Raw genomic sequence first — 26694 nt, forward strand, 5'->3', positions numbered from 1 at the left:
AAGTCTAAGGGAAAATGATTGATAGAAAAGGACCCAAAAAAATTTAGATACCAAAAATTCAGATAATACCTATTGTAGTATTCCTTAGTGGGAAAAAAATAAGAATTCATAATGGTACTTAGACTGTGGTTGCTCACGTCACATGACAAGAGAATGGTTTATGTTCTTAAACCTCCAACCCTATGATGGAACAGTCTTGCTCGGAGAAAGTGGTATAGGAAAGATTAAAGGTATAGGTAAGATTAGTAAGAACTATATACTTACTATTGAAAAATGTTCTTTATGTTGAAGGATAAAAGTATAATCTACTTAGCATAATCATGCAAAGACTGGTATCATTTGATGACAAATATACTGCATTTTTCCACAAAGACTTGTGCATAGTCAGGTGAAATGACGAGTCTATGCTTTTGACTACCTACAGATAGAAAAATCTGTATGAGATTAATCTAGATGATTTAGGCAAACAAAATATAACTTGCTTAGTTTCTAAAAAAGATGAAAGATGGATTTGTCACAAAAAAGCTTGTGCATATCGACTTCAAACATATGTCAAAACTTAACAAAAAAATGTTTAGTAAGGTAATTGCCTTAAATTTCTTGAAAAACACATCTTCTCTATGCAACATGTCAAAATGGGATACAAATTAAAACCTCTTTTAAATCTAAAAAGATTGTTTCCACTTCTAGACCACTAGAGTTGTTACAAATAGAAATTTTTGGACTAACTATAACTCTTAGTCTGGGTGGTAAAATGTATGGATTTGTTATCATAAATGACTATTCTAGATACACATGGATTTACTTCCTAGCACAAAAACATGAGTTTTTCAACATCTTTGAGATATTTTGAAAAAGAGTTCAAAATGAAAAGTGTTTTTTTTTGTTGCATTTCTACCATCAAAAGTGATCAAGGCATAGAGTTTGAAAACTTCGATTTCAAAAACGTTTTTTTTTAAAAGAATGGTATTTTCTACAACTTCTCTTCATTGACGATACCTCAATAAAATGGGGGTAGTTGAAAGGAAAAAACTTCACTTTACAAGAAATGACTCTAACTTTTCTTCGCAAAAATTCTTTGCCAAAATACTTATGGGTAGAAGTTGCTAATACAACTTGTTATATTCTAAACATAATATTGATTAGATCATTGTTAAATAAGACTCCTTATGAATTTTGGGAGGGAAAAAACCCAAAGCATCATATTTTTATCCATTTGGATGTAAGTGTTATATCCTTAACACTAAATATCAACTTGGAAAGTTTGACTCTAAAGTGGATAAATGTATCATCCTTGATTATTCTAATACTTCAAAGGTATATAGAGTTTTTAACTCTAGAGCATATGTTGCAAAAGAATTAATCCATTTGAACTTTAATAATGCTTTAACAACTAATAGTAAATTGCAGATCTAGAAGAGAACTTTGCAGATATATATCTAAAACTTGAGAAAACCTTTGAAATGAATGAAAAGGAATAGACAAATTATTAAAATGAAGGACAAATCAATCAGAAAGACAATACATCCAAACCTCATAAGGATTAAAAATTTGTCACATATCATCCTCTAGATCATATTCTTGGAGATAGAATTAAAGGAATAAGAATAAGATCTACCTTCAAAGGTAATGTTTCTTGTGCATTAGTCACAAAACTCCAGGCAAAGAGGACAGGTGAAGCACTCAATGACAATGAATGGATTTTGGAAATGTAAGAAAAACTTCACCAATTCAAGAGAAATAATGTTTGGACTCTTGTATTAAAACCTTAACATCGAACCATTATAAGAAATAGATAGGTAATTAGAAACAAGCTAGACGAACAAGATAAAGTGGTAAGGAATAAATGTAGATCAACTAGCTCAAGGCTACAACGAACAAGAAGGTATATATTTTACTAAAGCTTTTGTTCTTGTAGTTGCACTTCAAGCCATAAGAATCGTGTTAGGCTTTGTAGCTCATAAAGATCTAAAAAAATTCAAATTAATGTGAAAATGGTTTTTTAAATGATATCATGGAAAAAAAATTCTATGTTAGACAATCTCTTGATTTTGAAAACCCTTAGTTCATAGACCATGTTTTTAACCTCAAAAAAACTCTTTACCGTCTTAAACAAGCTCATAAAGCTTTGTAGGATAGACTAAGTAATTTTTCATCAGTAATAGGTTTATAAGAGACAAAGTTGACACAACACTCCTAAGAAAAGAGTTATGTATAAATTTCAAGCTCATGCAAATAGAGTTTAAGATGAATATGATGGGTGAGCTAAATTTCTTTTTTATAGTTACAAATCAAACAAGTCGACTAATTAAAACTCTAGGAGAAACAAGATTGATGTAGCTTCTCCTACAAGTTTCTAAGGAAGAATATCCACTTCTTAGACTTCTTCAAGCTTCTTCAATGGCTTCTATGGATGCTAGAAGCCATTTTCACCAAACAAGATGATGTAGAAAGTATCCTTGATGGTGCCACACTCTTGGAAAGTTATAAGCCTTTTCAATTTCTCACCACACTCAAGAAAGGATAAGAGAAAAGAAATAATTTCAAAGAGAGAAACAAACCTTGAGAGAGAGAACTTGGGAGAGAAAAATCTTGGCCAAATCAATATATCACTCAAAATGTGTACAAAATGGGTCAAAACTCCTACATATAAAGCTAGGTAGCTTGGAGAGGAAGCTAAACATCAAGGAGACAAGGAGGAGACACTTAGATCTAGTTCCAACAATCACAAACAATCCAAGTGGACATGTTTGATACATGTAGGTGATAACTAGATCTAAAAGATCCAAAAGTGCCAAGTGTCCTCTTGTCTCTAGGTGATTGGAGAAGTAGTTCCAAGGTTGAAAACTAGCCAAGAATGGTGGCGACCATGATATCCATGGCTTGTCTTGGCCAAAACAAAAACTAGAGAATTAATTTGCTTTGGCTAACCAAATGAAGGTTAAACCAAGCCAAATCAATTCCTTAGGCCAAGAGAAGAAAAATAAGCTCAATATCACTTTTGGCTATTTTCACACCTTTACTACTTCCACACCACCTAGAATGGCTGTCACACCACTAGAATGACTATTTTTACTCCAACTACTAAACTCAAAGAAACTAAAATATGGTGACCATGAATCCAAGTTTAAATGGAATAAATTTCATAAAGGAACATGCCTCTAAAATCTAAAGGCGTGACCTAAAACTAAAGAAACATACACCCCTAAATACAAGGGTAAAAACAACTTATTCACTTAACTACTATATACAGAGGAATATAAAGAAAACTATACAAAGTATATACAATAGAAGGGTAAGCAACTAGGAGAAGAACACATACTTTATGCTCATGATAAGCAAAGGTCTAAGAAACACATTCTCTCTGATAGCTTCCTCTAGCCTCCTAACCATAGATCTTGTCAAAGGTCCAATAGTGGTCTAATGTATCATCTTTCTAGTTCATTTGTCTTTAAAATTAATCAATCTTCTGCTCTTTTACATATTTCTTAGAGATTTTATTAAGTTAAATATGTAAATCTACAAAATCCCTTTTCCAAATCTTATAGTTTCCTATTAGTTTTAAGTGCATCATTAAACTTCACATGAATTGATTCTTCTATAACAGATGATTCCCTTATCCACTTTAGAATAAAAGGGTTTTGACAAAGAGTTTCCACAAAGAAGAGTTATACCTTTTGGAAAATACCATTCTTTTTGCAAAACACTTTAAAATATGAGTTTTCAAACTTAATTTCGTGGTCACTTATAATTAAAAATATACAAAAATCTTTTCTATTTTGAATTTTTTTTATAAAATATTTCAAATTCATTAAAAGCATTACTACATAAGACACATTTTACATCAGCTTTTTGAAGCATTTTACATCGATTTTGAAAACGATGTAGATTAAGGTGACATAGAAAGTGTAAGACATTCTACATCGGGGTTAAAAAAATGATGTAGAAAGTTTCATTTGTACACCGGTTCTAGACAGAACCGATGTAGAATATGGCATATTCTACATCAGTTCTATCAATAACCCATATAGAAAGTTCAATATGTACATTTACTTTAGTAGGAAGAATTCATTTACATCAATTACCCCAAAATTTCTTATAGTATCACACTATTAAATACTAATCACTAAAAATAATTTGACTCAAAAAATAAAATTTTTGTTTGTTAAATTAAGCTTAAAACAATATAATATTATAATTTAAACATAATGCAAGACAAAGATTGAGTGCGTCTTAAGAGTATATAACAGTACTTAAGAGAGAAAAATAAAATGATTGAATACCAAAGACAAGCTTTAGTGTGTCTTACTTCACTTAGCTTCATAATGTATATTTATATATATCAAAACCAGAAGTATAATGAATAGAATAGACAAATAAAAAGGAATTACAGTTTTATCCCTATAAGACTATCACAACCAGCTATAACTTAGAAAAATATATTACAAAAAACAACATAAAAATATTGTGATAAATGAAAATTTAGTACTGTAGAACAATATATAGGTTAGCAGCAAACTATAGTGTTGATTGGTTACTCTAGTTTCTATGATGGAGGACCATCCATGGAACTTCATGTGAGACCAATCACTAAGCCAATGGCTAGGAGAGTGGAAGAGGATAGGGAAGTCAAATCTTAGAAGACATGCTTCTCAAGATTAAAATACACTAATCACTCTCCTAAGCTTTGATAGCCTAGAATTTATCTTTATGCCTATTTTACCTTTGTCTTTGATTTTCTATTTTTACCCTTGTATTTTGGGGTATCTTAGACATAGAATATATTTTACTTGTATTCCAATTTTACCCTTGTATTTTGGGGTATTTTAGTCATAGGATTTATTTTCTTTTATATTTCTCATTTTACCCTTGTATTATGGGGTGCTTTAGATCATAGGTTTTTATTTTTGGGCTAAGGTATTTGATTAGGGTGGGAACAAAACCTAGACATATTTTTGTGGCTCTTGGACCTATTTTTGTGGCTCTTGGACCTATTTTTGGTGTTAGAAAGGCTTAGGCCCAAGTGGAGGGCAAATGTTGCATGGTCTTATCATGCACCTAGATGTAGCCTAACTAATCCCAAAGATTCCATCATTGGCTACCAAGTTGCATCTAGGATTCATTTGCATTTCATTTGGTGTGCATTTGGCTTGTGAATTTCGTCCATGCACTCTCCAAATGCAACCCTAGATGCCTCCCACTCCTATAAATACCCTAGGCTATGCATCATGTAAATACTTTGGAATATATGAATTTGAGTGAGCATTTTTGCCTCAAATCCTCTCCTTAGTCACTAGGTCTACACGGCCTACCTCTCCTATCTCCTCCCTAGAGTGAGTTTAGGGTTACCTTGAGTGGCCTTCATCTCCACTTGGTGAAGAGAGCCAACTAGAACACCCAAAAACACCATCCTCCCAACCTTTCTCCTATTCTCCCAAGACTCCACATTTCACACCCACCATCACATAGCCTCACCCTTGAAGGAATGTCCACCCTCTAAGGTCACTATCTTGGCCTTGGCAAGGAGCTCCTCTTCACCATTGACGTTTGTTCATCCCCTTGGTGGAAGGAGTCCATCATTTGGTATCAAGAGCTTAGGTTATCTTCAAGGGTAACTAGCTTCCTTTCCATTTCTTTGAGACTTTTCTTTTTTTGAGTCTTGATTTGCTTCATCTTTGAGTTCATTTTCATCCATGAAAACCTTGTTAAAAATGTCTTCTTATGTTGCTCCATGGTTCATTGCTTATTCATGAGCCTCCTTTTGCACTTTAGGTTTTTTCTTGAGTTTTAGGTTCTTGTGTGCCATTTTTGTTTTTACTCTTGTTGCTGGAAAAATATATTATGAACATCAAGAACATGTCTTCCATCTCTTTTTGATATTTTTACCTTTAAAGTTTTTTCAAAAGTTGTGTTTATCTCACCTTTCTCAAAAAGACAAAAAAATATATGTATGATGCACCCATTTGATGTATGAAACCATGAAAATATGAAATGTATGTGTTTTTCCATGAGGTGGCCAAAATTTTTCTGCACCATTTAGAGGTTATTCATGCATGTTAACTAGTCCTTGGCATGCTCCAAATTTGTGTTGAAATCTATGTGTTATTTGCTTCTTACACATACATGATTGGCCAGCTTTCCATGATCATCATTACATGATTATTCCTTTGTCCTTTGCGCACATGTGTGAGTAGTTAAATTTTGTGTGTGAGTGCTGGAATCTGTAACGACCCGCCGTAGTCCCTACACTTAGTAGAATCGCACTAAAAATAGTGAACTAAGATAAATAATAAAATTGGATAACTTATAAATACAAAACATAAACAAAGATATATATATCATTAAGTTTTTTTAAGTATTAGGTATTTATACAGTTATCCAAAACTACTATCTCCTAGTGCCGGTCAAGCACAAAACTGCTACCCAAGGTGGCAACTCTAACACGAGGATCAAAACTCCCCGTCTCGCAGCGATCACCTCAACTCCAAGCTAGTCCTGACCTGCTCTCATACCAAGTATGATCATCGCAGTTCCATCACATGGAAACAGAAGGGTAAGCTAGAGTTCAAAATCAAACATGAAGCAAGACACCACACACTTCAACATACTAACAATCATGCAATTCAACATAAAAACACAACTCATTCATACAGCTTAGAAGCAACTTTAATACAACAACAACAACAACAACAACAATATTATACAACTTAATATTTAATGCGTCGTCACGCATATACAACTGGGAGATCTCCAACAACTGAGGTTGAGCATTCTAGGTGGCATAAACCTTACCGAATCCAACGTTTGACCTATCTCTACCAGGTCAGGTATAGAATAGCTTTAGGAACTCCGAAGAGAACCAGGTATAGACAACAATAGTTGATTTCTCAGGTGTGCCACTTAGACTCGGAGGTCCAGTACTATTGTCAGGACAGAAGGGTTTGGGTATGAGCCTACCACGGCTTTGGCTAGCTTCACCAATCCACATGTGGAGTTAGCCCACCCACTGTCCTCCAAGTACCACGCACCCTCCAGTACCTAGTCAAAGACTACATCTCTAACTAGATACCTTACTCAAATTGGTCATTCAACCATGACATGGATCGACTATTTCCATGTCGCCCACACAGTACTAAGGGATTCAACTTTAAAACAACTTTCAACTTATCACCTTAGTACTATGTATCTCAACTTCTGGCCGCTTGTAATCAGTATAGCTCGGCCTGGCCCCTATACTGTGGTCACTTTATACACGTGTGCCTCGATCTTGCCCACACACGGGATCAACTAAGTCCTAGAGGAGAACGATACAACGTCCACTCCAAGGGACAACTTCCCAAGGAGGGTTTTTCAACAAATTGGGCTCTCAGAGCACCACAACTATCTCAATCCGCACAATGGGATGAGCAACTTCGAAAACATCTCCTCTAGTCCTAGTGATCAACAACTTATCATCACAACTTAATCAGCTTATAAATCAACAACATATATCAGCTCAACAACTTTCAACTTGAACAACATAATCAATTTTTCAGCAATAGACATCACATCAACTTTACAGCAATAGACGACTTACAACTTTACAGCAATAGACGACTTACAACTTTATAGCAACTCTCAACAATACAACTATAAACATCTTGCAACAAAAGGAAACTTACAACAATAAGCATTTTTCAACAATAGGCAACCTATACAACTTTAAACAACTTTTACATCAATAAATTACTTCAACTTATACATCTCAACTTATTAATAATTCAACAATAAACAACATAAAAATAACTTAATTTTACTACGTATAGCAACTTTAACAACATATCACATATTATCAACACACAACATATGAACAACTTAAGTTAACAACTTTATAAACAACTTCAGTAATATACAACATATTTAAAATTCATCTATAAGGTCAACTTATATAAACGACATAAAAACAACTTAGTAAATCTACACTCTAGCTTCTCTCACCTAAAGATTGGCTCAGAATAGCCAACAACTGTGACGAAATAGAATTCCCCTCCAAAGCTCAACCCGAAACTTTAATCCTCCCAAAGCAAGCTTTCTAATCTGAATTTCAAGAAAAGCCAGAAGGTATTAGTGGTCTAGAGAAGAAAATGTATCATACAGAAAAATTTGGGAGAGAAAGGAGCTCACAAACCCAAAGACCTTCTCTCTAAAACTTCTCTCTAAAAACTCCATTCTCCTGAAGGCCCCCAACCCCTATTTATAAACTTTCCGGATTGGCCAGAACGGCCTGTACAGATACCGGAACGGCCCGTTCTAAATTCCCCCAACATGTACAAAATTTCAATGCAGAACGGCCCGTTCTGACACTCATCCGGAACGACCCGTTCTCCCTCCGGAACGGCCCGTTCTCCTTCTGGAACGGCCCGTTCTCCTTCATTTTCTTAAGGCCAAAACAAAATTTTGGAACGACCCGTTCCAATTTGGGAACGGCCCATTCTGGCTACTGGATCATTTTTTTTTCTACGTTACAGAATCTTTGACAAAAATCTGCACAAAAAGAAAAAATTAGTGCAAGACACACTCCACTCACAATATGCCTTATCACCCACTCATGTGTTGCCACTTGTCTCTCTAAATTTGACTCCTTTATGTGATGCATTTTTATTCACCCACAAGTGTAAAAACCAAGCAAATTCTTTAAAAGAAAATAGAAACAAAAACTGGACAAAAAAATTAAAAAAAATGTAACCAAAACGGCCCAAAAGAAAACAAAAGGAACAAAAAGAAAACAAAAAGGACTTGTTGCTAGACTTGTGGACTTGACCTAATTACCTTGCACATTGGAGTTGGAATTGGACTGAATTTTTGGACCTTATTGGACCCTCTTTGAGACACAAAACCGTGGCTGGACCTTTACCAAAAAGGACTTAAGTTTACAATTGCAAAGCCTTTAAAGACTTATTTCATTCTAGTGCCATTCTAGGATTTTCTCTTTTGAGTGCTAGCCTTTTTAATGTGTCTTAATTTTTGCTTGTCTTCCTTGAAATTCTTATGTTTTTCTCATTAATCTCTCTTTGAGTTTAGCTTTTTAATTGAGCTTTTTCAGTTTTTATTCCTTTGGCCTCCTTGTTCTTGGTTGGTTTGTTGTCTTTGAGTGTAGGTGAAGTACTATCTCCAAGATACCCTTAGCAAAATTTCTTTGGGGGATTGAGTGGAGTCTAAATCTGTGAGGTCCCAAGTGCTTTGGAGAAGGATATCATATCTCAAATAGTGCAAACACCAAATGAGAGGACTAACTTTGTTTGTTCCTTGTGAAGGAGAGCCAAATTGGAGGAGTTGAAGACCTTTAATTTCTTTTCTTTCTTACTTATTCATTTTGCTCAATTTTTCGCCTCTTGTAATTTGGGCCTTGTTTCTTTATTTTGGTTTGTAATTGGCCATTTTAAACCTCTTCATTTTGGTGGTAGTTCCGTGTAGTTGAAGGTGATTTGAAAACCTTCACCTAGGCATTCGACTAGTATATGCTTTAAGTGTTTTCCTTTTGCATGTTTTAAAGCTTTTAGTAGTATAATTTCTTAGGTCTTTATTTTGCCTCAATTTTCGTTTAGAAGGCTTACAATTGCCTACTAAGGGTCCGTGCACACACCCACCTTAGTCTTGTGAAAATTATTTTGTGAGAAAAGTGTGAAAAAGCTTAGTGATTTTTACTTGATAAGGCTTGGTTATTAAGTGATTCCTAGTAGTCCACCTCCCTTTGATAGTTCACTTTGTACACTTAGGCCTTTTTCTACCTATCTTGCACCTTGAAAACCATTTGTGAAAACCTTTTTATCACTCATTCTTTGTGAAAACCTTTTTCAAACCTTTTTGAAAACAACTTTGTGAAAACCTTTTTGATCAAAGATGAGTGATCATTCTAGTGTACATGGTCATAACTCATGTAGTTCTAGGTCTAGTGTTAGGGATGAACTTAGGCAATTAAAGGAGTACCTAAGAAAAAAAAGAAGAGGAAAATATAAAAAGAGAGGAATAATTAAGAAAAAAAGAAAAATAATTTGAGAAAAATAATGAAGAAATAAAAAAGGTTGCTTACTAGGCTAGTTGTGGGAGGAGAGACTAGTGGTTCAAGACCAAGAGTCACTTATCCTAAATCCTCAAAAGGCAAGGGGCATATGATACCCTCAAGTGTTCATGAGGAGGAAGGGCATCATACCCAACCTCCAAGTGATATCTTCTATAGTAGTCATTACAATGATGATTACTATCAAAGACCCCCAAGGCAACATAGACATAGGGAGTCCTCCAACAAAGAACCTAACATCACTCTTCCCCCATTTCATGGCAAGGATAATGCTGAAAATTATTTGGATTGGGAAATGAAAGTTGAACAACTTTTCTCTTGCCATGAAGTGAGTGAAGATAGGAAGGTTTCTTTAGCAACCCTTAGCTTTCAAGGGCATGCTATGTATTGGTGAACCTCCTTAGAAAAAGAAAGGAGAATAAACCATGAGCCCCCAATCCAATATTGGAATGAGCTCCGTAGTGCCTTAAGAAGGAGGCATATTCTTCCATACTATGATCGAGAACTTATGGACAAGCTTCAAAGGTTGAAACAAGGATCCTCTAGTGTGGAAGAATATAGGCAATCTATGGAGTTGCTAATGATGAGGGCTGGGATTAGGGAGAAAGAGAGGACCACAATCTCTAGATTTCAAAGTGGTCTAAACCTTGAGATAAGAGACAAAGTTGAACTTTTGCCATAAAGAGATTTGAATGAACTTGTTCAACATTGCTCAAGGGTGGAGCATCAACTTAAAAGAAAATATTTTTGAAAAGACTCCACTCCTTCTTATCCCAAGAGTTTTAAGAAGGAGGGCCACTCTTCCCAACCTTCTCCCAAGGAAGAAAAAGAAAAAGAAAAAGAAAAATTATCTTTTAAGGCATCTTCCAAAGACACTAAAACAAGTGACATCAAGTGTCTTGGTCGTGGGCACATTGCTTCACAATGTCCCACCAAGAAAACCATGCTTTTAAAGGGCCAAGATTACTATAGTAGCCTTGATGAAGCTAATTTCTCATCATCAAGTGATGAAGAAGAAGTTTTAGAATCCGAGGAAGAAATCTTACCTTGTGAAGGAGACTTATTGTTTGTTAGAAGGCTCCTTAACAATCAATCTAGTGAAATTGACCAATCACAAAGAGAGAACTTGTTTCAAACAAAATGCAAGGTCTTAGAAAGCACTTGTTCTCTCATTGTAGATAGTGGGTCTACTTCTAATTGTTGTAGTACTAGATTGGTTGATAAGCTAGCCTTAACTACAAAACCTCATCCTAAACCTTACAAAATGCAATGGATCAATGAGGAAAGAGGTGTTGTAGTTAACCAACAAGCAAGCATACCAATCTCTATTGGCAAGTATAAAGAAGAAGTTTTATGTGACATAGTGCCATTAGAGGTTAGTCATGTCTTGCTTGGGAGGCCATGACAATTTGACAAGAAAACAATCCATGATGGCCTCACCAATAAAATAAATTTTCAACACTTGGGAAAGAAATTTTTGTGGTGTCCTATATCACCTTCTCAAGTGAATGAGGACCAACTCAAATTAAAAGCTAAGAAAGATGAGGAGAAAAGCAAAAACAAAAACAAAAAGAAAAGAAAATAAAAAAAGAATTTTTCCTTTGAAGAAAAAGGGCTAGGTTCTAGAAGACCTTAACCCTTGTGTCATCCTCATTCTTTTTGGTGCCAAAGAAAGATGACAATGGAGGATGAGCACCTTTTTTTAAAAAAGCCATCATTGAATAAAAGGCACCTAATCCCTAAGATAGATGATTTAGCGAATGAATTACATGGGGTCAATAACTTTTTCAAAAATGGTGATGCCTCTTTGGCTCTCCCCTTCCCCTAGTACTTTCATTCAACAAATTATGTACTTAAGGATTGCATAACTAAGTTTTAAGTAGTTTCTTTCCGTAATCACATCTCTTGAAGGTACCAATGGAATGATTGAGCATGAAGATTTGTGATCAAATCCTTCTCAAGAAGGAGAGGATGATGGAGGACCATCCATAGAGCTTCATGTGAGACCCATCACTAAGCCAATTGGCTAGGAGAGTGGAAGAGGATAGGGAAGTCAAAATCTTAGAAGACATGCTCCTCAAGATTAAAATACACTAATCACTCTCCTAAGTTTTGATAGCCTAGAATTTATCTTTATGCCTATTTTGCCCTTGTCTTTGATTTTTCATTTTTACCCTTGTATTTTGGGGTATCTTAGACATAGGATCTATTTTACTTGTATTTCTAATTTTATCCTTGTATTTTGGGTATTTTAGTCATAGGATTTATTTTCTTTAATATTTCCCATTTTACCCTTGTATTATGGGGTGTTTTAGATCATAGGTTTTTATTTTTGGGCTAAGGTATTTGATTAGGGTGGAAACAAAACCTAGACATATTTTTTATGGCTCTTGGACCTATTTTTTGTGTTAGAAAGGCCTAGGCCCAAGTGGAAGGCAAAGGTTGCATGGTCTTATTATGCACCTAGATGTAGCCTAACTAATCCCAAAGATTCCATCCTTGGCCACCAAGTTGCATCTAAGGTTCATTTGCATTTCATTTGGTGTGCATTTGGCTTGTGAATTTCGTCCATGCACTCTCCAAATGCAACCCTAGATGTCTCCCACTCCTATAAATACCCTAGGCTATGCATCATGTAAATACTTTGGAATATATGAATTTGAGTGAGCATTTTTGCCTCAAATCCTCTCCTTAGTCACTAGGTCTACACGGCCTACCTCTCCTATCTCTTCCCTAGAGTGAGTTTAGGGTTACCTTGAGTGGCCTTCATCTCCACTTGGTGAAGAGAGCCAACTAGAATACCCAAAAACACCATCCTCCCAACCTTTCTCCTATTCGCCCAAGACTCCACCTTTCACGCCCACCATCACTTAGCCTCACCCTTGAAGGAACGTCCACCCTCTAAGGTCACTATCTTGGCCTTGGCAAGGAGCTCCTCTTCACCATTGACGTTTGTTCATCCCCTTGGTGGAAGGAGTCCATCATCTTATTAGCCTCCAATTCTGACATTCCTAAGCCAACTCCAAATAAAGCAAGTTGAAGTTGTTGATTTGGGAGCTCTAAATTAACTTTGTCCATTGTATAGGGTATCATAGTTTGTTGTTGTGAAGCTGCATTGGAAACTTAGTTGAATGAGACAATAAAATTATTGGGTTGTTAGAAAACATTAAAACTGTATAAAATAGAGACATCACTTCCTTGAACCACTCCATAACTTCTCAATATTGTGGAAAACTTCAACCAAATAGAATGGCTTGGCTTGGATTAAAATCAGTAAATCCTTTATAAGTACAATCCACATTTAACTAAAAAATATGGCTGCAACCTTCATCAGTGAAACGAGTTCAATTAGAAAGTAATAGGACTTCATACTTTGTAATGTCACCAATGTAAAAAAATTGAAAAAATAATGTGACTTTTGTTATAATCATGTTTAAGATAAAAATAATAATAAACTACACACAGTAACCCTGGAATCAAGTTTTATAACATGTTACTTAAAGATAAAAAGGACTAAAAATTTTAACAACTAACTTGAGCTAAATAGTTACACACCAAGGTCCATTTTTTTTTTCATAAAGTAGTATTAAATGGCCTAAACTACTCAGTTTCGGCAATAAATTAGTGAATTGGGCCAATACATGTTGTTCCATTGGTAGTTTCTTGGGAGCTTATGAATCTATAACCAAGATTTGTAAATTATAGACAAAAAATTGTAGAGAAACCAGTAACTAAAGAAACTACAAAGAAACCAAAGAAAATTGTAGAGAAAAAATAGGATTTTTAAATTTTCAATAAGCATCAATGTTATGATTGTGTTATGGCTAATGTTACGCATCTGCCAACAATTGCCTGTAAAAGAATCTGGTTTATGGTTTAACTTTAAAACAATTTTTAGAATGAGTTTTGGATCCAAAACTGTTATAAAACCGGAATGAAAAAATACTTTGAATTATTAATTTTAGATTCTAAACTGTTATGGGTTAGTTTCTCAAATGGAATGTATTGTGACCACCACCCTTAATTTTATCCATCTTAACTTTACAACAAATATATGCTTTGGTCTAATTTAAAAAAAAAAATATACTGGTGTACTATCCACTAAAAGTTATATTTAATATACCATTAAAAGAATAAACTAGTGTATTATTTTCACACCATTTAAAAAAAAACTATTATTACCCTTTTCAGTATTATAGCTATAACATAAACTTTTTGATTAATTAATGGTTGAAAAGTCTGCAACAGTAATAAAAATTAAAAAATTTAAGTCACTAAATAATTACTAAATGCAGGGAACATAATTACCAACTAAATCAAAATAGATAAATTCCATACATCAAAGCTTAACCACCCATAAAAAAATGTTCTAACCAGAATATATAAGGTAAATTTTAATTCATTTTAGAATCAGCACATCAAATGAATCCAATATGACTAACTATAATTAACTATACAAATTTGCTACCTTAAACTCGAGATTCATATCATAACATATGTCCAATTTTCATGAAAAAAAGGTATGACTCACTATTCCATTGCAAGGTACAACATGGGAATGTCAAACTAAAATGTAAATCACAATACTCAAACAAGCATCAAAGAGAGAGGACAAAAATAGAGAAGGTGAACTTTCCAGTAGAGAAAGGAAGAAAATGGTGATGGTGTAGCAGCATGGCAGAGAAAGAAAGAATATTTTCCAAAGATTAAAGGGAATGAAGTTTATTATGAAAATTCAAACAAGTATGATGGGAGAAAATTATTAACAAACACAATAAGTGAATAAAAATTCATGCATTAAAAACTAAGAAGCATGATGGATTTCATATAGATAAATAACTCACAAACACTTGATTGATAAATAAGCTAGTTAATTACAAGCCATATCGGCTTTACTAGATCACGTTAATTTCTCCGCTAATTTAGATAGCAGGGTTTGGGATCAGATTCTTCTAGTTTATTTTCACAGCACTCCACAACCATCTTGCCACACACTCCACAACCCTGGCACCCACAGAGGATGGCTATGAACTAGCTCTTTGACTAGTCCTAGGTAACACTACAATGCCAACATCACCACCTGCACCATTCGTTGACAGTTGAGACATAGCAAAATTAAATTGTACTCCATGTCTTGAAACTAATTCAATTAGTAGTACTAGAGTGCATTTGATGTGCATTGAGAATATTGAGGACATAATTTACAAAAATAGATGAACATATATACACAAACAGAATAAATTTTTTTATTCTGAATATGATACTAAATATGATTGAGGGAGTTGTTTTTAATTTACCAGTAGTATGGTTGTTAATCTAATGGTATGTCCCGATGAGAATTGATACTAAATATCAGCTTAACTTTTTGTTTCATTTATGCTTAATGCAGATGTAAGTAGGAATTGAAGAGTGCTTACACATAGAGTTTGAATATGGTAAAAGCAAATGAGTCTGAAATAGATCATGATTAAATATACCTTTTCAATGCTCTTAAAGAAGATTAGTTCATATTCATACCTTCTAAAAAATTATATATAAATCCAAAATAAATTATTCTTACCAATGCAGAACAAGGTCAAGAAATTGCACTAGCTCCCCACAATTGATAGAATCCATGTGCCAACAATAACCTATCATAACATTTAAAGGTATGAACATTGGCCCCCAAAAACAAAACTACAAGTGATATAATCAAAATGTGACAAACTAGAGTAAGTAGGTGGTACTCAACCAACTCAAAATAGATCCATACAAAAATGGCTCCACCAAGTACACCACCATATATCTTCGTGTTCCTCTACAATAGCACATCAACAACTGCAATTAAAGATTAAAACTTACATTACATTGAACCCTACTTTTCCAACATTGACAATGAACCCTTCAAAAACCTTATAAAAGGGATTTCCTAATAAATAAGGAAAAAAATAGAGATTTCCTGCGGCATAACAGCCACACCGACAAACAGAGGGCTTCATTGAGTTTACCTTTCACTGACTTTCATCGTTTGTCAAAGAAAGCTTGAGTGCAAGCTGATCAATGTTCGTCGATGAGGGTTTTGAAAGTGCGACGATCATCGACAACTTGGGAAGTGCGATGATCGGTGAGGGTTTGAGAAGAGTGATGTATGTGCTTCCTGGGTAGTGTGTGAGAGTTCTTGGTAGTGTGTACGTGCTTCTTGGGTAGTGCGCGAGAGTCTTCCTGGGTAGTGCACGAAAGTACTTGAAAGAGGACTTGAGTGCAAACTGATCAATGTGCTTCTTGGATTGTTTTTCGTCGATGAGGGTTTTGATAGTGCGATGATCTTCGACGGCTTGGATTAGTTCAAAAACACGAGTCTTCACTATTAGAAAGTGATTGTTTGACATCGTCTTATCTACATCGGTTCTTCAAAAACTGATGTAAAAGAAAAATGATGTGGCATTTTTGTAATTAAATGAAAAATAAAAGAATGGATATATTGGTTATACAGAAAATGATGTAAATATCAAATATTCTAAATCGGTTTACTAAGAAACCGATGTAGAATTGAGTTCTCAAGTACTCCTCTTGCACATTACCACTCTCGCACACACAATACCTAAGTGCACGCAATACCCAAGTACATCATTGATTTCACACAACCAGGAAGCACACTCTTCTAGAGTTTTGGTTGATCCAAAGAGATCCATAAGTAACAACTCTAATGGTCTAGAAGTGGAAACAACCTTTTTAGATTTGAAAGATGATTTAGTTTATTTCCCTTTCTAAAATGCTTCACATAGAAGACAAGTTTTCCAAGAAATCTTAGGCAATTTCCTTAGTAAACCCTTTTTATTTAATTTTGAAATATATTTCATATTTATATGCCCAAGCCTTTTATGTCAAATCCATCTTTCATTTACTCTAGAAACTAAGTAAGTTACATTTTGTTTGCCTAGATCATCCAAATTAATCTCGTAGAGATTAGTTTTTTTTTGGTAGGCAATAAAAAGTACAGAATCATCATTTCATCTAAATATGCACGAGTCCTTGTCAAACAATACAATATATCTACTATCACAAAATTGACTTATGTTATGTAGATTATACCTTAATCTTTCAACATAAAGCACATTTTAAATAGTAGGTATAAAGTTCTTACCAATCTTACTTATACTTTTGATTCTTCTTTTATCATTTCATTTGAATAAAAGTGTTTCATTACATGGTTGGAGGCCTAGGAAGATGGATCTTTCTCCCATCATGTGTCATGAGTAGCCACTATCTAGGTACCAATGTGAATCTTTCCTTTTTTCCACTATGGATATTTTTAACAAATATTAACTAAGATTTTGGTACTCAAATCTTTTTAGGTCTTTTCTTATTAGTATCCTTAACCATAGACTTTCTTTTCTACTTCCCTTTTAGGTTACATATGTTAGAATGATGATTTTTTTTTACAATAAACATTGCAAGAAATAGTCTTAGATTTTGAGGGAGAAGTTTTAGATTCCTCTTTCTTAAATCTAAGATTTATTATGTCATATGGAAGTCTTCTATACTTAAGAAGCATCTTCAACTTAGAGGACCGATCAACAAACATAACAAGATCTTTTCTAAGTTGTATGATTCTATTTTGTAATATTGTAACCTCAGTTGGTTCATTGCTTGTGCTTTTTTACTTGAGATTTTAAATCTTTTTGACAACATCTAATAGATCATTCTTGACTTTTTCATTTTCTAAAGCAATAAACTTGTATTTTTATTTAAATTATTTGTACTTAAGAGTGATCATATGCTAATTTGCCATAAAAGTCTCATAGGACATGTCTTCTTCATTAGAGTAATCCTCTTATTTTTCACAAAAACTAGAATGAGAGTTAGAGTCAGATTCTACCTCAATTCTTGTTTCATTTGCATCTACCTCATGAAAAATATTGGTCTTCTCATCATTTGCACTATTGCTACTATTGTTGTTTAGAACTTCTTAGACATGAGAGAGATCTCATCATCTACTGACTCTTCAGAACTTTCTCCAAAACTGATGTGCTAAGACTCCACCTTCATAGCTTTGCCTTTGTTTCTCTTCTTGTTGGCTTCACCAATCGTTAGAGAAATAATGTCATTAGCTTTCATATGATTTTTATTGTTTAGATGGACTTCATGAACTTTTAGGACTCCTAAGAGTGCATTTAACATTAGAGTTTTAAGGTTACGATCCTCTAAGATGATAATGGTCTTTGGCTCCTAGACTTTTGGAAGTTGTCCAGGATCTTCAACTTGTTTTGAGCTTCAGAGCACTCATCTCCTATGGATTTTAACCTATGGAAAAAAGATAAACACTATAAGAGCGGTTGAAAAATGTTAATAAAAAACTCACTTTTTCAAGTAATGAAGTAGTAATGCTAACATTAAAGAGTGTTGGAGAAGAGACAAATGGAACATATAGTATTTTTATACTAGTTTGTCTCAATAAAATCATATTGAGTTTCACTATCTTAAATAAGATATAAGTATTCTTTTACAGACAAGTCTCTCTAAGGGCAACCCTATCACAATAGTTATATTTGGGTAAAGTTTTATAAATGATGTTTCATCTTATAGACAAGATGTGATACAACCAATTAAGAACATAGGGTTTTACAAAAAGAATAAATAATAGTAGCTCAAATGAAGATGATCCTGAATGTTCTTTTTCTTTTTGAACGTGAAGCTTCTTATATAGCAGTCTAGATGAAGATGATCGTTGTAAAATCTTTAGGGTTCCTCAAAATCTTGCTTTGTTTGTCTATGTTATATGTTCTTTGAGGTGAGAAGTGTTCATTGATGCATTAAATGTGTTTCAACAAGTTATCACTTATTATCTGATCAAGGAGGCTACTTATCAACTTTAGAATACCAAATGGATAATTTGTTGTGAGTGTCAGCGAGGAGTAGGTTTTGCATCACCTTTTACTGACTTTCTCAATGATTTCAAGGATTTGTTTGTCCTTGGTTCTCATGCAAATCATGACTTCATTCACATTAACAAATTTGTGAGTTCAAAAAATATTTCTTAGTTTGATTTGCTAATGAAGCAATTAGACATATAACAAGTAGTTGTTAGTCATTATAAATGATATGCATTTAAGACTTTATATGAAGTCAAACTGTATGCTTCATCTGATGACACATCTTTTGTCTAACATTTTGCGTCTTATACTTTGTTTGATTTGTATTTTGCAAAACATTTTCTCTTAGAAAAATGTTTTGTTTGTTAACATTAAAACTTGAAAGCTTGAGGCATCCAAGATCATCTTTTGACTTGACAATCTCCCCATTTTTTAAGGTTTCAAACATGTTTTTGAAACTAAGGTTTTTGTTAACTTAGAAAATGTTTTTTTTATTAAGACAAAATATATATGTTATTATTTCAATGAAAAGATACTAATTCAAGAAAATCATTTTTATCCAAATTATAATTTTCTTTAAGTCGTGAAAGCATTAAGAATATCATCAAAGTAGTATAATAATGCATCTCTCAAATGTTATGTATAAGATCAAATGAGCAATTGGATTTTATGCATACATTCATTTAAGACATATATATCGGCATATTCTTTTGATCTAATTAATCATATCATAACATAATTTATATCTGAGCAAATATTGTTTATTAGCATACTCATTCATTTCAGATCCTATCAAAGTGAACATATCAGATCATTTGCATAACAGAATATATGTTGCACATCAAAGCCTCAGATATCAATCAAAGAATATTTTATCTATCATGCATATCAAAGCCTAATGTATTTATTAGAGCATATGTGCAAAGCACATGTTATCTATCATTCATATCAGAGCCTATTTTTCAAAGCATCTACTTATACATGACATTCGTACTAGAGCATATAGAAGTATAAGATAAAATGCATAAGGGACTCCCCCTAAAAACATGCATGATCTAAAAGGCATTATATAAGAGCATATTGTTATGAGTTATATTAGATAAAAAAAAAAAACAACAACAATAAAGTAAAAACAGATCATGAACAAAGCAAAACAAAACAAAACAAAACAAAAATGTTAAAATACTCAATTTCTACTCCTCTTTTTGGCACTAGCAAAAAGATTGAGCATGTTTCACATAAGTGCTACTTCCCTTAAGATTAATTTTCCTCCTTATTAGAGCTCAACATGATGTTCAGATCTCTAAGAAACTTGTGGATTTTCCTTTCAAAATAGGCTTGCCTTTGGTAAGCATATCATAGAGCTTTCAAGAGAACAACTAGGAGATTGTTATGCTTAACTTTAGTTGCAAGGGGGAAAGTCTAGGATGGAGCAAATGGACCTGGTTGATCAAAAGAAGGCAAATGAACAATTTTTCTATAGAAAAAACAATGTTACTAGGTAAAAAATATGAAATGTAAAAGCAAAAAGAGATAAATAATGATAAATTTTGCGAAGAATGAAGTGAGCGTTGGAGATGGAAGGCATGGTCCTGGAGGGGATTAGGTAGGTCAAAATGCTTCACATTTAATAGTGTAGGATAGATGTTCAATCTTGTCTCTAGGAGGCACTAGACTGATGGCACTTGGCATATCCTAGATAGTGCACATCATCCAAGTATGGCTTCAGTTTCTCCTTACCATTGTAGACAGAGTAGAGAACAGTCTTGTGACAAGTGTCTATGATGAAGAACTTTGTAAAGGGATGAATCATCAATGACCTATATACCTCACCAAGCTTTTAGGGTAGATGATAAGGGGTTTCCTCACAAATTAGCTCCAAAGAAACTCGCAAATGGATGAAACTCGGGACTTCATGGCACTATTGTTGGATAAATTGAGTTATTTTTGCATCCAGACATGGTGGGTAATTAAGATCAATGGGCCTCAATACAGTCTGCAAGGTGGTTCTTGGCCGAATGAAAATTCTAATGGCTTCATAATATTGCATGATAATGTACTCCTTCTCGTTGAAGTATGAAGACCTCTTGGTGGCATCAAAGATTGGAGGTACCCAATCGCCTTTAATTGTATGCTCCTCCTGTATTTGTTGCAATTCTCTCTCCTCATTTGAATATACACTTTTAGACTCAAAAACATTAGTTAATGGCACATATGAAAGGAAATCTTCTGGTTCTTGTGAGATGGACTCCACTAACGATGTATCTACCCGTAAAGGTATTGCCTCAATTATGACCTTAGTAGACAGATGTGTAATGTCATTGGCATGGATAGACGGTTCCACCAATGTAGGGAACATAGGCATAACATGTTTAACAAACTTTGTTGGAAAATCAATAAGAGAGGTAGCAGGGGTGGCTGGTGCTGCAACTTGGACCAGTATGGGGGTGTCTGGTTGGATTTTTGGAGTAAAAGTAGCTTTAGAGAGCTTCGTCAAAACAACAGACTCATTAGTTTGAAATGGTCATAGACCCTCGTCTATATCAGATTATGGTTGTGTAGATAAAGACTAGAATGTACATCCAACCTATTTAGATGAAGCTAATGTAGTGGTCATATCTTTGGTAGACAGATGTAATGCTTCTTCAAACACTTTTGACTTTTTCAATTGCCAACTTTTCATCTTTTCCTCTTTGATCTTCTACCTCTAGTTGAGATAGAGTCTTGGCATGCTTATAGAACCTTTGCTCCTCCTTCGTGGTTTGAGGATTAGTGAGACCTCAAACCAAATGTTGTTTCTTGGATTGTGGGGGAATAATAGTTGTAGTGGATGGTTGAGGTTGTGGTGGTGGTGACTTAAGTTTGGGTGTTGGGCGAGAGAGATGGAAAGATATTGGTTTATCATTCGATTCATATGAAGATTCATGGACATAGATGTGGAGATGTTTGGGTATAAGGGCTTTTATTTTTATTTTTGGTGGTGGAGAAGAGGCTTGTATTTGGGTTAGAGGGAAAGTTGGTGGTTGGGGTGAGAAGTTGTGGTTGAAAGTGGCTTCTGGTGGTGTAGTGGTTGGTTGTGGCCTTTTTAGAATGAAGGTTCCTCTAAGGGCTCCGTCTTCACTTCTATAGTGGTCTTCTTGACCTGAGAAAACAAATGGACAATTCCCATTCATTTCAAGGTGGTTGTAGTAACTGCACCACCCTCCTTCCCTATTACCAAGCCAATGGTGTCCACGTCGACCTCCTAGATGATCTTTGTAAAGAACATCCCATTGGGAATGGGTGCTCGCTTGTCGTGTTCCTAGCCTCGCTATTTGAGACAAAACTTCTAGTGGTTCTAAACTATTAGGCAAGTTTATCTTCACACTTGTAGACCCCTAAAATTGTCCGGGTCGGAAATAAGACTCGAAGACTCTCGAAGATCAAAGGAAAGTCACCCGGAAGGACTCCTGGAAGACCCTGGAAGACCCTAGGATGACAATCTGTAGGTTTAGAGGTCTTAGAGTAGCAAAAAAATAAGAAAGTGGAGGGAATGAAGCCCAATACGGCCTCCCAGAAGTTCAATACGGCCGTATTGAAGTTTCTGAACTTCAATACGGCTGCATTGAACTCAATGCGGCTGCACTGAACTTCAATACGGCCGTATTGAGGTTTTTGAACTCAATACGGCTGCACTGAACTTCAATACGGCCGTATTGAGGTTTTTGAACTTCAATACGGCCGTATTGAATTCAATACGGCCGTATTGTAGTTCAAAACTTCAATACGGACCGTATTGACCCTCATAAACCGTATTGAGCCTCTTCCCTATAAATATGACGTCAATGGGACGTCATTCCACACTTTTGCACACAGTTTTGACTCCCTCCTTAAGTATTCTGGGGTTTTTGAGCAGTGTTCTGCCCTAGAAATCTCTCTGGGAGTCGATCCGACGAAGTTCTGGAATTCCGAGCATTTAGCTTGGAGATTCGAACTTAGTCGAAGGGAAATCCTCCGGATTTCCATAGTTAAAATTTTATAGGAGGGAGCGAGCGGTCTTGTAGAGGGAGGGAACGCCAAAACGCTTCCCAATTTCTGTCAAGATATATAAGAAAGCACGCTTCAAAGGTTTATCTCTTTAAAGTCCCTTCTTTTACCGCTTTCTGTGTGTACATATTTAAACTGTCATCATGTAGATAGTTAATTTATAATTGCTTAGAATAAATAGGGGTAATTTAGTAATTTCGCACTATTATTTTTAAATAATCTGTCATAGGGAACCCGAAAGGGGCGCTGTGGGGTGCTAACACCTTCCCCACGCGTAACCGACTCCCTTACCCGACTCTGGTTGTAATGGCCGAAGTCAATTTTTGAATCGATTGCCTTAATCTTCTTTTTCCAATGTTTTGAGTAAAACATTGGTGGCGACTCCATGAACCCTTCCTTTTTATGAAAACCGCTAATCCATGGAGGGTCCCGCTTAGGATTAACATGGATTGGTGAGCCTTTTAATAAAATTGCTCGTTTGACGAGGTCTCAGTTTGAGAATAAGTCATTCTAGCAATTCATATTTTTAAACAAACAAAAGAGTCCAACCATCCTTCGCGAATGCCGAAAGCCCGTTTCGGGCCGGTGGCGACAGATGGCGACTCCACTGGGGAAGCTTCGAGAGTCAGTCCCATTGAGTGACAGATTATTTTTAACAAATAATAGTTAAAATTACTTTATTACCCCTTGCTTGTATGATAACATGTTTATCTATTTGGCTTTAATAACTGTTGTATGTTTAAATTCTCGCAATTGTTTGAAATATAAATTGCACACAAACCTTTGCACACAACAGTTCCCTCTATACCCGGGGGCATGAGTGGTAAGCCATAGGGAGTGGATGTTAGTACGGCCGGTTGTCGAATGGGTCTATAGGTGCCCGTAGACCGTTGTCGGAAAGCATCACTCAAGGTGATAACCATGAACTCGAGTCCGACAGTGCGTTGGAGCTTTCCATCGGCTTACGACGAGAGGAATTGGGTCCCTATAATGGGGGCACCTTGGGGGCCTCAGACCGGTGAGAACAGTTAGATCCACCTTGAATATGCACTTTTCTGCAGGATACCCCTACCTCGTGATTCGCTCGTGACTGTTCGTGGATGAGTGAATTGTTTGTGCATTGATTATGTGAAATTGTTTGAGCATACATTGCACCTTTTAAACATACAACATTCCTTTTAAAATAAGAATAAATAGGAATAAGAATCTTCCATTGCATGGTGTTAACATCTACCTTCATCACATTCATATAGGTAGTTTCCCTTTTCACCCAAAAAAATACAAAAAAAAAATACCCAAAAAAAGGAAAAAAGGGTTATTTATCCAAACCAAGCAATATCATGCATCATCTTAGGGATATCCTAAAAACATGATAATGCTTAGTTGAATAAACACAATGCATGCATATTCATCGTCATCATCTCATATCATGCATTCTTATCAAAGATCATGGAGGGATCTAGGTTTACATTTCATACATCCCTCCTAGTAAATCGTTAATAAACATTAATAAAAAGAAAGAATTAATCGATGCGTATGTTCAAAGAATGGATCGCACGCCGTTCGTTATCAAGTGTAAGCCAACAACCGCGCCAAGCGAACACACGTCAACTCCGTTGTTGGTAATTAAGACGAATAAAGGGGAAGGTCCGGCACCGTTAAGGATCACTACTCCAAGGCCTTTTCCCTACGAATCGAATAAGGCTGTGCCGTGGATATACGACATCCATTTTTCTGCCGACAGCGATATCTCTAACATCGCTGGACTTGGGGGCATGACTAGGAGTGGCAGGATCTACACTCCCGAAGATCTTCATGATAAAGCCCCCAAGAATAAAGAAAAAAAAAGAAAAGAAAACCGAGGAAAAAGAATCCGAGGAGGAGACAGACGAGCTGTTAAAGTTTATCCGACAGAGCGAGTACTCCATCGTGAATCAACTTCATAGGACGCCAGCAAAGATTACGCTGTTGTCGTTGATCCTAAGTTCCGAACCGCATCGGCAAGCTCTGTCGAAAGTCTTGAACGAGGCATATGTGTCGCACACTATCTCCCAAGACAAGTTTGAGGGGATTGTTAGTCACATCACGGCTAATGATCACCTCACTTTCACCGATGAAGAGATCCCCGCCGAGGGACCAAATCACAACAAGCCCTTGCACATCTCTGTAAAGTGCAAGGAGTATCACATCGCAAAAGTCTTGGTAGATAATGGATCTTCCTTGAATGTGATGCCAAAAAGAACGCTCGAGCAAGTGGCAATCAAGGGAGTCCAAATGCGCCCGAGCAACATGATCGTTCGAGCTTTCGACGGCTCTAAAAGAGAAGTGGTGGGAGAAATCAGTCTTCCAATCCAAATTGGGCCCACTATCTTTAATGTCGAATTCCAAGTAATGGATATTACTCCTGCATACAGCTGTCTCCTTGGCCGACCTTGGATTCATGATGCGAAAGCTGTACCCTCTACGCTCCACCAGAAAGTCAAGTTCATAGTGGGTGACAAACTGGTGACTGTACAAGCTGAAGATGACATACTCATCAGCAAACCATCCACCATACCTTACGTGGATGCAGCGGAGGAAGCTTTAGAAACCGCCTTCCAAGCATTGGAAATCGCCAATGTCGAAACGTTTCCCCGAGAAATGAAGAAGGTAGCCTCCATGCTCACCAAGAACGGATACTTGCCAGGACAAGGATTAGGCAAGGACTCCCAAGGAATCCCGGAGCTACCCATTATCAAGGATAATCCGGGGAAACAAGGGTTAGGATACAACCCTTATAAAGATCAAAGGACGAAGAGAAACCAAGATCCTTCTCGACGTTCTTTAAGCCAGATCTTTAGGAAGGCCAGTTCACAAGCGTTAAGGCCGGTCGTCGTCGTCAAGTGTTTTTCTCCTTCCGATAGGGATGTATAGACCTGATGACTATTAGAGATTACTCCTCGGGGACAGCCCGACCCCCGAGCCTCGATAGGGCACATGTTTCCACTATGATTATAATAAAATCATTCTTCATTATTTCTTATTGCTTCTTTTCTTGCTTGCAATAAAATTCTAGACCGCGTTATTTAACCCTGTTTGAATAAACATAAATGAGGTTAAAATCGTCTTAATAAAAATAAACCCGCATCTTTTTTATGTGGAAGTGTGTGACAACTTGGAGCACCTCTCCTTGGCCTCAATAAGTACCGTCATGGATAAAAAGAAATCCATTCAGGACAAAAATCCTAAAAAACAAAAAGCTCGGCAGGAAACCCAAAAAGGGGGCTGCGCAAAAATAAGAGCAAAAGACCCGCTAGGAATCCCACGAAAGGGTGACCTAGGCAAAAATTAGGGTTGCAAAATAATGAACAAAAACAAAAGCCCGCTAAAACTCCACAAATGGGTGTTTTAGGCAAAAGTTAGGGCAATCGAAAAACAGAATAAATCCATGATGGTACCACCAACTGAATTCAACAAAGGGGCTCAAGAAAAGCTATCCAAGTTGTCAAATCACAAACGTTAATAACCAAGACGTGCTTAACTTCATAAGTGTTTAATCAAACAAGCCTAAACACTTAAGCCTACCATTGGCCAAGCCATTCTTACAAAATCAATTTTTCAAAAAAAAAAAAAAAAAAATATATATATATATATATATATATATATATATATATATATATAAATCCCCTCTAAAACACAAACTTTCAAAAAAGAATATACCTTTCCTTTCTTTTCTCTCTTGTCCCAAACGATTTTTGAATAATCTAGTGGAAACATGGA

At 35.5% G+C, this 26694-nt stretch overlaps 1 protein-coding gene across 20 annotated transcripts in view; it reads right to left on the bottom strand.

The window, feature by feature from the left end:
• Window positions 1-6270: 6270 nt before the first annotated feature.
• The window catches only part of LOC109794412 (uncharacterized), a 56663-nt gene continuing 36239 nt past the window's right edge, over window positions 6271-26694 (bottom strand). For 3 of the 20 annotated variants that reach the window (XR_014433095.1, XR_014433104.1, XR_014433105.1), the window contains 6 exons: window positions 20311-20351; window positions 17916-18340; window positions 16045-16453; window positions 15789-15874; window positions 15618-15687; window positions 14735-15137 (listed from right to left, as the gene is read on the bottom strand). The gene's annotated coding sequence lies outside the window, so the exon portion shown is untranslated. Of the gene's footprint in view, window positions 6501-7977; window positions 8077-8163; window positions 8524-12811; window positions 13168-14734; window positions 15138-15617; window positions 15688-15788; window positions 15875-16044; window positions 16454-17915; window positions 18341-20310; window positions 20352-26694 lie in introns of those variants that run through there. The other 17 variants (XR_014433096.1, XR_014433102.1, XR_014433103.1 and 14 more) reach the window with 15 other exon arrangements.

The sequence above is a fragment of the Cajanus cajan genome, chromosome 4, assembly GCF_000230855.2.
Source record: "Cajanus cajan strain Asha chromosome 4, NIPB_CcT2T_4, whole genome shotgun sequence".
NCBI classification, from domain to species: Eukaryota; Viridiplantae; Streptophyta; class Magnoliopsida; order Fabales; family Fabaceae; genus Cajanus; species Cajanus cajan.